Source organism: Xenopus laevis, chromosome 6S (genome assembly GCF_017654675.1).
Source record: "Xenopus laevis strain J_2021 chromosome 6S, Xenopus_laevis_v10.1, whole genome shotgun sequence".
Lineage (NCBI taxonomy): Eukaryota > Metazoa > Chordata > Amphibia > Anura > Pipidae > Xenopus > Xenopus laevis.
In genome coordinates this window covers 81,685,996-81,701,400 of record NC_054382.1, presented here as the reverse complement: position 1 = coordinate 81,701,400, position 15,405 = coordinate 81,685,996, and the positions used below count along the sequence as shown (strand labels likewise).

At 36.3% G+C, this 15,405-nt stretch overlaps 1 long non-coding RNA gene across 3 annotated transcripts in view; it reads right to left on the bottom strand.

Annotated features, from left to right (window-relative positions):
• The window catches only part of LOC108720121, a 153,991-nt gene extending 142,789 nt beyond the window's left edge, over positions 1-11,202 (bottom strand). Inside the window, exons 1-2 of one of the 3 annotated variants that reach the window (XR_005962279.1) lie at positions 10,901-11,202; positions 8,404-8,666 (exon numbers count right to left, since the gene is read on the bottom strand). This is a non-coding gene — a long non-coding RNA (uncharacterized LOC108720121). Of the gene's footprint in view, positions 1-8,403; positions 8,667-10,249; positions 10,472-10,900 lie in introns of those variants that run through there. The other 2 variants (XR_005962277.1, XR_005962278.1) reach the window with 2 other exon arrangements.
• Between the last annotated feature and the right edge of the window lie 4,203 nt (positions 11,203-15,405).

Here is a 15,405-nt window from a genome sequence, read left to right as displayed (position 1 = left end):
CATCCACCTACTGAATTGAATAGAATTGAATAGAAAACTCATGACAGCCTGGCTAATTTGATACCTAGCTATTCAGTAAATGTTCCATTGTGAACTGCATCTTAAATGCCCTTCTCTTACCATAGCACCCACTGATATCACATAGTATTCTTTAACTCCCAGATGTATGCATCAAGCCATCAATGGGTAGCAAAAAGAATACAACGGCTGTCAATTTTTGCTAAAACATGATGGACATTTTCTTCACAAAGGATGCATTAGGAACAGAATGAGGAATGAGGGCAGTTTTTGCCAAATCAAAATGACTCCTTATGGATTCTTTTGGTTACATTATTTGAATGTCCTCTGAACAATAATTTATTTTCAAGCTTTATTAAATAGAAATGAAACTCTATTTATTAGTATTGTTTATCATCTCGTGATTTAATCATACATAAAAAAACAAAGTAGAGCTGGACAGTCATTATTACAAATAGCTGAATGGAAATGATCCCATTTATCTGGTTGAAGCTCCATTCATTTCTCTGAATAGCTTTCCTGTTGCAGTCCCTGTGATCAGGGTTTTGGCTGCAATACTGCCATCTGTATGATGGCCGAACACATTGTGCGCACAGTAAATTTCCCCTTAGAATTTCTCAGTTATGCCCATAGAAAGGTGTTCTATCAAGATAAAAGGTGCAACCCTTTCTCAGTCTATATCTCAGATCTTATGTCTGTAAAGTGACACTGTAGAAAGAAGAAACTATATACATACTGTATATATCCAACATGAAACTAAAATTAGAGCTTACATTTAAAATTGATTCACATTACATTTCTGTGTTCAATATGGGAGCAGCTCTCTTAAATAATGAACCCCAAATTAATTGCCATTAACTTAATGTCTGAAGAAGTGAGCTCACGAAGAGTAGCTTATTTAACAGAATCTGTTACCTGCTCATCTAAGAGAATTAGGGTTGGGATATGGAAATCAAACATGCTCCATATGAACTGTTAAACAAAGCTCAAGATTTATGTTTTATAATGAATAAGCAGCATAACTATGTAGCAAAACCCTGTTTGAACTGTTGTTGATTACATGAATAAATTGACCGTTAATGGACAATGCATTTATTAGATTACATTCTCTCAATATACCTTAAAACACATCCCTTTACTGTATAAAGCATGTAAAAGGTATTAGTTCATGTACATGGGTAGTTTAATCTTTATATCACTAGCAGGCTTAATAAAACATCAGTCCGTGAAATCAATAAGGAAACCTTTCAGTATGTCTTTCCATAGATTCCCTAGCTATATTTAAATGTGGCCCATGTATCCATATAGAAGAATGTATATGAATGTACTTTGACATGCCCCACCATTAAATAACTACCACAGACAGTAATGTAGTAACAAGTAAATCTAATGCATTCAATTTTATTCCTTAAATTAACAAAGATGCTGGTATTTGATGGTTTGCCCTCTTCATGGAATGCATTTCACATTTGGATTGCACAAAAATGTAGGGAAATCCTTGTCCTCTAACAATTTGTTAATACAGGCCAGAACACTGAATTTAAATACCAAAAATATCAACTTGTCTGGTCCCAGAAATAGGCCCCTTTATCTCATACAAGAACAACCTGCCCTAATGCCTGATATCTTTCTTCCCCTATATTAAAGAAGGGGAGGTTAATTTAAGTGGTCTCTTTTAAGTCATTAATATAGAAATGACAATAAAATTGTGACAAATACAGAACTCTGTGGTACACTGCTTATACAGGTTTGGGACCTACTATTCAGAAAGCTCAGGACCTGGGGGTTTTTTTAGATAGGAAGTCTTTCCGTAATTTAGAATACTTTTGCATACTTAAGTATACTAAAAATCATTTAAGAATCAAATAAACCCAATAGGATTGTTTTGCCTCCAATAAGGATGAATTATATCTTAGAAGCAATACAGGTACAAGGTAATGTTTTATAAGTACAGACAAAAGGAAATATTTTTACAAATTTGAATTATCTGATTAACATGGAGTCCATGGGAGATGGCCTTCCCGTAATTCAAAGCTTTCTGGATAAGGTTTCCAGATAACAGATACAATTCCTGTACCTTTAGTTCAATAAGATGTGGATAGCTTCCCATGCAAAGGATCATTCAGACAACTATTTAAAAAAGAGTAACTTAGTTGTTTAGAAAAAAGCACACTTCTGGAATGCACATGGTTATATTATAATTTATAATCCTATTATTTCTACAGAAGAATGGAACAAATCTACCTGAAATAGTCTCTAATAATCTGTAATAATAAAAGGTTAACAAAACCGGACTCTGCAAGGGGAGTTTACAAACAGGTACAGCGAGGGTTAATACCCATGGCACCATGTTCACAATATACCTCCCTCTGAGGTCGCTGTATACCAGAAATGAGCTCAATTTAGCACATGTTTTATAAAGTGCATGGCTTTTCTTTGAGTCTGCAGGAACACTAATCACTACTGCTGGAGTAGCAGAGAACTTCCCACACAGTGGGATAATGTAACATATATTCCAGTCATATAGGCAAATCAAATAAGTCAGAGATGACTTTCTGATACATTTTAGTAATAATTATAACTTTGTGAGAAATCATCTTTTTTCACCATTAATAGCAAGGATATAACAGAACCATTGGTTATAACACTTCCTTTAATGATCAGAAGGTATTATTTGAACATTGCTGGTGCACCATCTCTCTGCCCAGTTTCAACTACTGCCATTTGTTTGACCGTATGATTTGGACCCATTACTGACGAAAAAATAAATGTCAAGGGAGAAAACAAATTCCACCCTATACTAAGGTCTATGGCACACCTAGTATTATGAACTCAACAGTACTTTCAGGGAGAACAGTGATGACTAATATGCCATTTACCCCAATGTATTACCAATGGAAATTCTGACAGCCGGGGAGATGTTTTGACCTCCACATTAATGCCAGATGTCAAAGGCCTAATTTTCACTGAAGGCCAGCTTGCAAGTGGGTGACACGTAATATATCTTGGGTATACCCTTAATGTAATACATTTGTTTGGAAGTTTATACATAAGTGTCTAATGTAGCATTACAAGTAGTATAATACAAGAGCTACCCCTGTCTGGGACTGATAACTTCATGAAACATTACAGCTAGGATTTGGGTTAGTATTAAACTAAAACGTAGCCATGAAATTCTAAAATTAAGGAACCATATCAGTCCATAAATATGGTCTTTTCATTATGGGTCTGTACAGGCCTCAATTGCGTTCTGATCATTAGAATTAGAGCCTAACGATTAGATTATACCGAAAAGGACAACCATGTGGGTGGCCAGATCAGTTAGAGATCTGCTTAATTTGTAACTGTACCAAACAAGTAGAAGACAGATTAAGGCAATTTTTTACAGGTACTGATTTTTTAGATTTTAGTTACTTTTTTGTTTTGTTTGTGTATATATATATATATATATATATATATATATATATATATATATATATATATAGAGAGAGAGAGAGAGAGAGAGAGAGAGATCATTTTAATTTGCATATTAAAGGTATATGCACAACCAATGTGACATTTCGGCCCCTTCTCTATATATTTCTATAATTACATTGCATCTAGGCATTGATTGACAGTGTGTTATCCATTGGAGATCTCTCTCTCTCTCTCTCTCTCTCTCTCTCTCTCTCTCTCTCTCTCTCTCTCTCTCTCTCATGCAATATACCCCTTACAGGTCTTAAAGAAATCTGCAAAGAAGGTTAAGTTCAAAGCATTATTCACTCAACAGCTCTACTTTGGGTGAAAACAATAAGTGAGTAAATCTTTCCACTTAACCTTTTCTGCAGATTTGTTTAAGACCAATAATTTTGCCTTTTTTGATGTATTCCTTAAGTATGTGCACTGAGGCATTTTGTTTTTCTAGTAAGAATGAAGGTAACATTAAAACCATAAAAAACAAAAAGACTAAGGGTAAAATTCCCTAGTTTGATACAAGATGCTACGGGTTAATTTTCAAGATGAATAGCCATTTGCCACTTTATATGCAAGTATTCCTGAAAAGAAGAAGCAAAGGTCTGGTGAGAGTTTTTGTGCGTCTAAAGTAATACATAACATACTCTATTAATTTAAGCAATACAATTTTCTGATGTAAGCATAGTACAAATAAGTACATAAGGGTCCTAAAGAAGTTTCAGGATTTCTGGGTTTCCGATTAGGATAAAACCTTTAATACTAGTATGATGAATATAGAAGCAGTATAAAAAGTAAATTGAACATATAGCTGTTCTTTTACAATCAATAAGCTTTACTATTATGAAAAACACACTAGTTGGGCTGACAAATCCAAATTCTTCACCTTTAGAGATGAGATGAGAAAAGAAAACAGAGCAAATTTCTAGACCCCAGCTAAGATGATATCAGTTTATAAACCTAAGCACGTTTGTCATCTTTACACCTCCATATTTTCACTATATTGTTTGTTAGCGTGTTTACACAGAGAACACTGATAACATAATAAGCTATTCCATTAATGCAATATCTACAGAAACTGGCCATAATTATATAAGGCCTTTATTGAGAAGCCAGCAATATCATATGGCAAGAATGTTACACTTAACCTGAAACATTACTATCTGACGATTTATTAATTTTAATTAGGAACAAAATAAGCTTAGAGTATGGACTATTTGTCTCATTTTGAGGCCAAAAGCATGAAATAATTGCTTATTACCATCACTTATACAAATTCTTTTATGTACCATTTAGATTGCAGCACCTTTAGCTGGTATTCTCCTGTTTGGAATCATGCCTGATCCACCCAAGCTTCAATTAAGACTATTTATTTTCCAAAACTGGTACATTGTGCCTACAGGCTAAAATAAATAGGCATTATGGATTTGAGAAATCAGACTATATGCCAGCTATATCTAAACATTTTACATTATAGAAGATGTACCATGCATATTTGCAACAGATATGACCTGTCTGCTGGAAATTAGAGCATTTTATGTTTGTGCAGGGAACACAGCTATAACCATGAACAAACTACCTGGGAATTTGGAAAGCGGAGGTTTATAATAATTAAAAAAAGTTTCATGTACAATTAAAAAAACTCAAGCAATATAATTAAAAAAACAATATTAAATCCAGATTTTAATCCACCTTCCTCTAGCATACAAGGATTAATGATATGAAAAAGCCGTGTAACCATCATCCTCTGAATACCAATTGGGAGGCTCTCTTTGTGTGCCAAATAGTCACAGAAGGTGATTAAGCACAGGAGATGTTAGGGAGCATCCGTTGCTATAACTCTGCTAAGCAAGAAATGGAAGGGGAAAGCAACAACCCAAATCACCATTGTTATAATAAACAGTATCACCCATTAAGAAAAAAAAACAACAACAAAATAAGAAATGCAAATACCGCTCAAAATACCATTAGCAGTGGCTCTAAGTGGCAATGTGAAAAAAGGAAAAACATCAAGGCAAAACCTGAATAGCAAAGAATCCAGAATTTCTAGACTAAAAAAAATAGTCTTAGAATGCAGGCAAGGAGAATGGTGGTATCATCAAAGGAGATAAAGGTGGAATGCACAGGGGTGGTACCTTGTTAGTGTAATAAAACCCTGTAGCCTCATAAGTATTGTAACCCCTTGTCGAAAAATAATTATTCAATGAGATTAGTTTTCCCTAAAGTTATGCACCTAATGATTTCTGCAGAATCCTACAGTGAATAGAGTGTATTAATTTCAGTTAGGTTATCCAATCTACACCGTATGGAAATTAACTGTTTGATGGCTAAGGATTTCTTAACTACAAGGTTACATGATCTTTCCCATTTTAAAATAAGCAGTGGAAAGTGTAATAGAATTATTTTACTAAATTAATTACATTTTCCTAATTTGAAAAATGAGAACATGCCAAAAAATATATATTTTTGAATATAGAGCATGGGCATGGAGTAAAATCATCACTTCCATAAACTCCAAACTAACCTTTTCTAAAATCATCTTGTACCTTTTTTCCCTTATATGCTATTTGTAAGTAAAATAAAATCTATACGACTTGTAGCCTTTTTTCCACCAGTTTCAAATTCTTTGGGAAAATATACCCCCAATTATTGGGTAACATTCAAGATCCCATCATGCAGAAAACATGCAATAATAACAAATGGTGGAGACAAGTACAGAGACCAATGTATTGTCCAACTCTGTGTGAATGGAAGTGGGGCCTTTATAGAAAATGTCTACACATATAAAAAAAACTTATATCCCAAGAAGCTATGACTGTAAAAGAGACTATGAAGATTTTCAAAAACTGTATAAGAGGTGACTTCACAATTAATAGTTTAAGCATTTCATAAATGTTGCAGAATTCTCTACATATTTTTATGCAGCATTTATGAAATTATATAATACAGTTTCTTTGGCATAGACAATGAGTAGAAAGCAGAGGCAGCATGAGAAAACAGCAATGCAGACATTCAGTTACAGTACAAAAGAGGGCTCCCTTTTATATAATGGGGAAGGGACAAAAGCTTGGGGCATTAAGAGTGTGCTATTCATTGTACATTCTGTATATTAGCACATACATTTCCCTGTATAAAGAATAAAATGTATTGCACATACAAGTAAAGAACATTTCTTCACAGATTTTATAGGACATAGTTTGAAAGATAATTAATCACTCATACAGCGATGTACAGTCAAAAAAGAAAGACGGCTTGATGTTCCAAGCATAGAAGCAGTAAGTAAGCATATGTTTTTAAAGAACTTATATTGAAACAATCCCTTTTTTTATGTAAGAGCAATTTACAGTGATTCCTCTAATGTGTAGAAATGGTGGAACATTAATAGAGGCAAAAGTGATTTATAGCGAAAAGTTGTAGGAAACGCCATAAAATGTATTTTATCAAGAAAGAGCGCAAAGGGATAGTGTGGCTTATAGCACACTGAATGTTCATTAAACTCCTTTGTACGAGACCATAAAATATGTACAATAGCTCTGTGCTCTAAGACAACAGAAAAAAATGGATTTCTCATACATTGGTCTGCACAGAGAAATAAAAAATGCAATGCCTTACTTCTGTTACTGCACAAAAGCATGATACAGCATTGTACTGTATAATCTTTCCTTTTCATTCATCAAGATATACAGAGTATATTAATGAGGAGAACCATACAATTTCAGGGCAAAGCCCCTAAGCCATAAATGCTCATCACTATTGAAGTGAAACATGTATTTTGGATTGTAGACTCTTTCCTAAGAATTTTTGTAGACAAAAATTCTCCCTTAGAGAACTGGGACTTCCACACGGCAGGTTATATCATGTTCCTTCAGTGTAATTAGTTACAAACAAGATTACTGTTACAGCATAGCCATCTTAATTGAAAGACCTGCTCTGTTTACAGTGTTTTTGTGTCTCTCTGTACTATCAAAGAATTAGGGTGTTGGAGGTCTTAATATTTCAGCATACAAATGCATATATATCTCACTGATATAACCAGGTAACAAATTACTCAGAAATTAATAAAAGGAGATAGACTATCAATGCACACATCTCTTAAAACATGCAAACGTATCGTGGAGAAACCTCAGGTCTGAACTGGGTTTGGATGGTCCAACACATTCATTAAAAAAGGAATGATTGACTATGAAAGCCCCTGCTGCTGTCTAGCATGCTCATTTTCACTCTAAGATCACATCATACCCTAACATGTAGTGCTTATTAATGTTTATATGTATTAGTAGTAGCAGTATTTTATTACATTTATATTTATTTTATTGCTCAAAGCTTTTTGTAAACCCATGCACAAAGCCACACAATGACACCATCTTGAATAAAGCAGATGAATCACATGACAACCTTTTATGCTACGCAAACATTCTACATTTCCCCTACAATCAAAATGGAATTTTCTACTGTATAACATCATTCTTTAGCAAGAAGAATGCTTCCACAGAACTACTATGAACATACATAACCCACTGATAAAAATAAAAATTTAACAAAAAAGCAAAACTGACATTTGCGATCAAGGCTGAGACATCGATGGCACAAGTCTGTTCACAGAAGAATTTGAGCAATGAATAAAAACAACACCATATTCAACTCGAAATTTGATTTTGATTGAATTTTATTTTGGTAATATACCAGCACCATTGTCATGTTACAGTGCTTGTAACAATTATCATATCTTTCAGCAAAAATAGAACAATTCCAAAAGTGAAGCAAAATTATAACTTTTATGCTGGCAAGATCTTCATAAATGTAGCTCATTATTAGCTCAGCAACTGTTGACATTATTTTAAAAAATATATGATATGAAAAATAAGTTTCACTTGTGGTCTCTTAAAAATACATTGAAGCTTCTCATTAATCCATAAAGAAAGAAAGAAACATTACCTTTAACAAGTTTTATCAACATCAGCTATCTTCATTTTCCTTAAGCAAATTTGTGTGTAGCCTTCTTTTAATTTTCATAAAATAACATAATTGTATATCCACGATCATTTTGCTAGAGATAGTATATCCATGGGTGAGAAAAGTACACAGGAAAGTCTCTGTACATCTTTTGAAGTAAGCCCATGATGAATTGGCCAAAACTTTGAAAACCTTCAAAAGTTTCATTTAGGAACTTTAAATGCATCCATCACATGCACCTTGAGCTGAAAGAGATAAAAATATACAAGTTACAGGCAGAAGTTCCCTTGCATAAGTAGGAAGCCGTGTTATTCATTTCCAAGGAATATTTTTATTTTATTACTAGATTGTGACTTTCTTTGAATGCTTGAAATGTAACGGGTCCTGTTATTATAGTGATGTATTTAACAAGAGAAATTAGAATAGGCATTAAACACACACCTAACATTTATTAAATAGCTTAACTATTAACAAGGTTTTCTTAATCCATTAACTATTTATGTTATTTAGATGAAGTAAAATGGTTTAGTCCTCACTGCTGTGGATCCACGAGTATTATTTAACAATAGTTCATTGAAAACATTGGATCTTGATTCCTATTATTAGATGGTGGTAAAAACAAGAATGAATGTGACTAATATACTGAATTTATGTTTGTATGAGGGATTGAATTTTATCATCTCACCTAGTTCATTTCAGGTAAATAAAGTTTTTCAGGTGCAGTTGTGAAAAAAGTTTCAAGTAAAAAAATACTATGGAAAGGAAAGCACTTGATCATTTGCATGATGTTGTGTTATTTTGTCTTTATTATTAGGGAAACCTCAATTTTCTTGATGAAAGTTTCTTGTTAATTTAGAGTTTTCTAAAGGGCTAAGTCATCTTTCAACATCTGGCCACTTATACGGTCCCAGAGATATTTAAGCACAGTTATGACTCTTGAACATTTTTATTCAATATAATATTTAATATAAGATTATAAGTATAAATTGCCATTTTTTAACGTAGACGCTGTTTTAACTCATTCCTTATTCCATATTTTGTGCAACAGAATCAGACTTCTACAGAACAGCTGCCCTAACTTTGTGACCTTTGTCAATCACAATAGGGACCATTAACAGAAACTGTTACAAAGACTGTACAAAGTCCACAAAGTACAAATTTAGAGATATGTACATGTACAGATATAAAATTCTGTGCTTTCAATATATAACAAAAAAGTAGGACATCGAAGCAAATTTTAAAACTTCTTGAAAGATGTTGAATGAGACTGCAAGGCAAATTTGTATTTGTATTTGTATTTACAAATGAACAAGCATTTTAAAAGTTTAGTCTTATGTTCCAGAAGACAACTGCAAATCACATGAAACTTCTCAATAAGTTATAAGTAGTTTCTAAAAAAAAAAAGCAAATACCCTGAAAATGCATGTAAAAATAATATATATCTTTAGATGAGAAAGATGTTACTAAGACACTGTATAAACATTAAATTCCTGTTAAATCTGCAAACAGAAGCTTTACCAACATGTATTTGCTTTCAAATGTTTATTAGGCTCCACATAGACACACACTTGACAAAGGAAGAAAGAATCTCATTCACAGACTAAGAGTTTTCTTCCCTTCAGAATCATTGATGAATCTTAAGGCTGGACCATTTACATGTATCCCTAAACCCCACAAAGTTCAGTGCTGTACTGAAGTGCCCATAACACGTACTGAGTACTGATGTACTCCAAGTGCAACAAACAGACACACAGCCACAATTCCCTCTCTTCTCCACCTGATCATCTCCTGCCTACTTCTCACTTCACACACAGCTATTACAACTCACCTCTAGAAAGCAAACTTCAAAAGCTCTTTGTGAATTCAGGTAACAATGAGGCTGAACTTTCCAGAGCTGTGTGGGGCTTGTGAGCTACACAAGCATTGCCTGGCATGTCAGAGTAGGACTGAGTGCAAGATATGGATGCAGATAAAGAGTTCTTCAGACTTTTCCTTTTGTTCAAGTTCCCCGAGCAAACAAAGGGCTGGAGAGCTGCAGCAGGTTTCTCCCTCTCTCCCCCTCCCTCCCTCGCCCTCCTCCCTTGTCTGCTCCAAGCACAAAGTGCTGCTCCCCACCACCAATTGCACTACTTATGTTACTTCATCAGAAAACTTTTGCCCCATAACACATAAATCCCCCATAAATGCACTGATAGCTATAAACTTATGTGTCTGTTAGATTCATTCACTTGGCCAGTATTTCACAAATACACTAATTTTGTGGATTTCCAAACTCATCCTACTTTGTTTAAATCCCTAACCTGACTAGCTACTCTTAGATAACACAGTTTTGATACATGTCATTTAAAGAGAAGCAGGTTGCTAATACACTTAGCTGAAGTTATAAGAATTACTATAAAATATCTGAGGCATTTCCCTATCATTGCCCATGGCTATAATGTGACCATGAAAGAGTAAATTGCAGATTACAACATCCTACCTGTTGCACTGGCAGCAGCAGGAGCAGCAGCATCCACTGATAAACAGGTCTGTCCCAGTCCTCACCAAGTTCATTTGTCCCAAACAACACCCATTTAGAAACAAGATGAATTTTGTGGCACCTCCCACTAAACAAAAGTCCAGGATGGTGGACAGGGATGTGCACTCAAAAAAAGTGATATAGCGCATTTGCACTTTCGCTTTACTCACTTGAAAAATACTTTATCTGTATAATGAAGATGACTGGAGAATGATTGTTTTGATATGGGCTCAGCACAAACACTGGGAACAGTTTCTTTTACAGAGTCAATTTCATGGGCAGCTTCTCAGACCCTCTCCGCTTACAAACTGCATGTTCCAGCAGTGGAGAGGAAAGAGGAGGGAGTTCAAAACAAACACAGCCTTTAAAGACACAGCCCTTACACCATAGCTGTCTGGTCATTTTTGCTTATGTTCATCAACAAATAATTGTGAACACAAAAGCTAAAACAAATGCCATAATGTTGGATGATGCTTCACTTTTGTTTGGACTGCCTAGGCTGCCTCTGCGCTCTTTAAAACAATAGAAAATTCTATGTGAAAGTTTGTCGTTACTTTCATACTAGTTTGAGACATTGTCGTACTCATCTTGCCTAATGTTTGCATGTCCACCTGGGTGGGTTTGTGTGTGTGTCTGATACAAACACGCATATAGAAATAAACATATATTTACATATAAACATCCTGAAGCTGTATGTGCTAAACTTTACGTAAGAAAAATAACAGAGATTGCAAAATGAAACTTAAGAATAACAAAAATGAAAACACAGTGTTTTATCACTCACCTGAAAGAAGGACACCCGCAGTCTCCTTTTAGTAGTGGCTTCACTGATGAATGATTTTGGACAGGTTGTAAGCCCCCTATGACACTGACGTCATCTACAAGATATTGCTCAGGCAAAGTAAGCACTTTTCTAAATTTACTGTGGCGACAAAAGAAAGTAAAACATTGTTTTAACCCTGTAAGTGCTGCAGGTACAAGCAGCAACACATCGAGCTGCTTCTTCCAGCAATGAAGGAGTTCATTGTTGCCTGATGTCCTCTCCCTCCCTTTCTCTTGGGCTCTTCTTAGCAGAACAAAGAAACTGCGCTCACAGCTTGGTTTGCAAGTTTAAACCATGCTGACGTACTGAGCTGAAGCTACTTCACAACTTTCCAAACTCAGACTTTCTAAGAAGCGGCATTGGATGGCAAAAAAAGGAGAGGCGGACAAAAGATTAAAATCCTCAAATCCACAAAATACAAAAAGACACCCTACTTTCTCAACACTCCGCTGTCTTTTTATCTTAGGGTAACAAGTACACCACCCCATTCAGTGCAGCACCCTGGTCAGTTCTGAAAGGGAGAAATGCAGTATAATAAGTCTTTCAGGGAGTTGTGGCTAGCATGGCAGTATTTGAAGCCCAAACACACAATTATCTTGGTGTTCTTTAACTTACCTTCAGCAAAGAATTATACATACATGCTAAGCATGGATTTGTATAATGCACAAACTTAGATAGACCCTAAAAACATACAAATAAAGCTTGAGTAACTGTCCAACATGAACTGGAGTCAAGAATAATGAGGAGATAACTGTACTGTAGGAGCAGCAGTTACTGGACGTTCTGTATTATATTAGCATTTGTAAAGCCCATACACACAATGCTTGAAACTATAGTACAATCTCTATGCTGGTAACAACACGGTGTAAGAGTTGTCAAAAAAGGCATATATGTTATTTTAAAAGTGCACAACTGTACATGCTGCTTTACAACTAGACATAACAACAATACAAATAGTCCTGTTGGGAAAATGCTAGAAATTTAAAGCATGGGCCTGAAAGAAACTGTGGCTAATTGGTTTCCAGTGCTCGGATCCTTAGTTTGATTTCAGCCTCAGCAATATTTGCAATGAGTGTGTATGTTCTCCCTGTATCTGCATGGTTTTTCTTTGGGTGCTCCTGTTTCCTCCTGCTCTCCAAAAACACAAAGGCAGGTCATAGGACTCCTAATGAAACTGACCATAGTGAATGAGGTAGGGACCTTAGACTGTAAGCACTGTATGAACATGTCCACTGTATAAATAAAGAATAATAATACATAGAAAGTATTGTATAGAACTGCAAGGCCAGTCTCTTCAGAAAAGGTATACAAAACCATGTGTGCCACCTACTTTTAAACACCCTTAACCATTAAATGTTGTCATGATCTTTTGTAAATGTTTTGAGACTTATTGTCCCATCATATTTTTGAACAGGAATTCCTATGTGCAAGCCTAAAAGGAGGGTTTATTCTGACATAATACAAAAAAAAAGTTTTGTTTTAGGTTCTGTAAAGTGATGGGCAAAACGCATTGAAGTCAATGGGTGTCTAAATAATTTTGACGCATGACAATTTTGACGAGAGTAACAATTTTTATACGCGCAACTATTTTGTCCAAATGCATTAAAGTGAATGGGCGTCTGAATAATTTTGCCCCCAGCATATGGTTGGCAGCCATCAGATGCCTAAGCTTAAGGCACCACTCACAATATATTATATATATGATATATAAGTCAATTATTTAGATTCACATTACAATGCCATTTAGAGACCAGTGGATACTGTATCAGACTTTATTATTCAGTCCTGCATAATCTCACTCTACAATTACAGATTGTAAGGGCCCGAAGGCGCAGTTGGAGTGCGGACCAAGGAGGAGGCAGGTAGTCACCGAGTTCGTGGTACAAAGGGATCAGGCAGGAGAATAGTCGAGGTACAGGCAAAGGGTTCAATCCAGGCAGCAAAGGGTCAATCCGAATAACAGGCAAGGTAGGTACACAAGAAATCAGTCAATAATACAACACCCAGGAATCATGAAGATGAACCTATACTTGGGCAACATCTGTAGTGTCCAAGGGGTTTAAATAGGCAAGGTTTGGCGCCAAGATTTGGACGCGATGACGTCATGACGCTGACGCCGGCGTCAAGACGCTATTGCCGTGATTTCTCGGAAGAAGCGTGCATAGCGTTGTTATGAGCGAATTCTGCCCAAGGGAGAAGATCTGCCCAATCGTCCTGGCACAAAGATACATGGCAACGAAGAAATTGCTCCAAAGCTTGATTGACTCTCTCGGCAGCTCCATTAGATTGGGGGTGATAGGCAGAGGAAAATTGGAGAGAGATATGAAGTGCTTTGCATAACGATCTCCAAAATTTGGAAACGAATTGGGAACCTCTGTCAGACACCACTTCAGCCGGGAATCCGTGAAGGCGAAAGATATGTTGGATGAATAATTTAGAGAGTTCTTGAGCAGAAGGTAGCTTTCGCAGGGGAATGAAATGGGCCATCTTGCTGAATCTGTCAATCACGACCCAGATAACTGTATGACCGAGGGAAACAGGCAAATCCACAATGAAATCCATCGCCAGATGAGTCCATGGACGAGAGGGAATGGGTAAAGGTAGAAGTAATCCTTTGGGAGGAGAGTGACCAGACTTGGAGGCAGCACAAACAGAACAAGAAGAGACAAAATCTTTAAAGTCCTTTCGAAGAGAAGGCCACCTTACTAGGCGAGACAGGAGTTCGGTAGTTTTCTTAATTCCAGGATGGCCATCTTGTCTGGAATTATGGGACTGAGCAAGGATGGAATGATGGAGATCTGGAGGAACAAAAGCGACTCCCAAAGGAGTATCACCAGGAGCAGAGGACTGTGCAGAAATAACTGAGAGGCCATGGTGGGAAATAAGGCAGCAATAATTTTGACGGGAGGCACAATGGGTTCAGGATCTTCGGAACACTAATCTTCGGGAATGAAGCTTCTAGAAAGGGCGTCAGCCTTCTTGTTTCTGGATCCCGGGCGGAACGTGATTACGAAATTGAATTTGGAGAAGAAAAGTGCCCATCTAGCTTGCCTGGGATTAAGGCGTTTAAGAGACTGGATGTATTCAAGGTTTTTGTGATCCGTAAAGATAGATACTGGCACAGATGATCCTTCCAACAGATGTCTCCACTCTTCAAGAGCTAATTTGACTGCCAACAGCTCACGGTTTTCCACATCATAGTTCTGCTCAGGAGAAGAAAACTTTTTAGAAAAGAAAGCACAAGGATGCAGTTTGCCATCATTAGAAGACCTTTGAGACAACACAGCACCAGCCCCAACGTCGGAGGCATCCACCTCAATGAAGAATGGTAGAAGAGGATCCGGGTGTCTAAGAATTGGAGCAGAAGAAAAAGAATCTTTAAAGATCTTGAAAGCTTCTAAAGCTTGAGGAGGCCAACATTGAGGTTTCCCACCCTTCCGAATGAGAGACAGGATAGGGGAAATCTTGGAGGAGAAGCCCTTGATGAACTGTCTGTAATAATTGGCAAAGCCAATAAACCTCTGGATGGCTTTAGTACTGGTGGGGAGAGGCCAATCCTGAATCGCAGAAACTTTAGCCGGATCCATCTTGAAGCCTTGTTGGGAAATAATGTACCCCAGAAAGGGAATGGAGGAAACTTCGA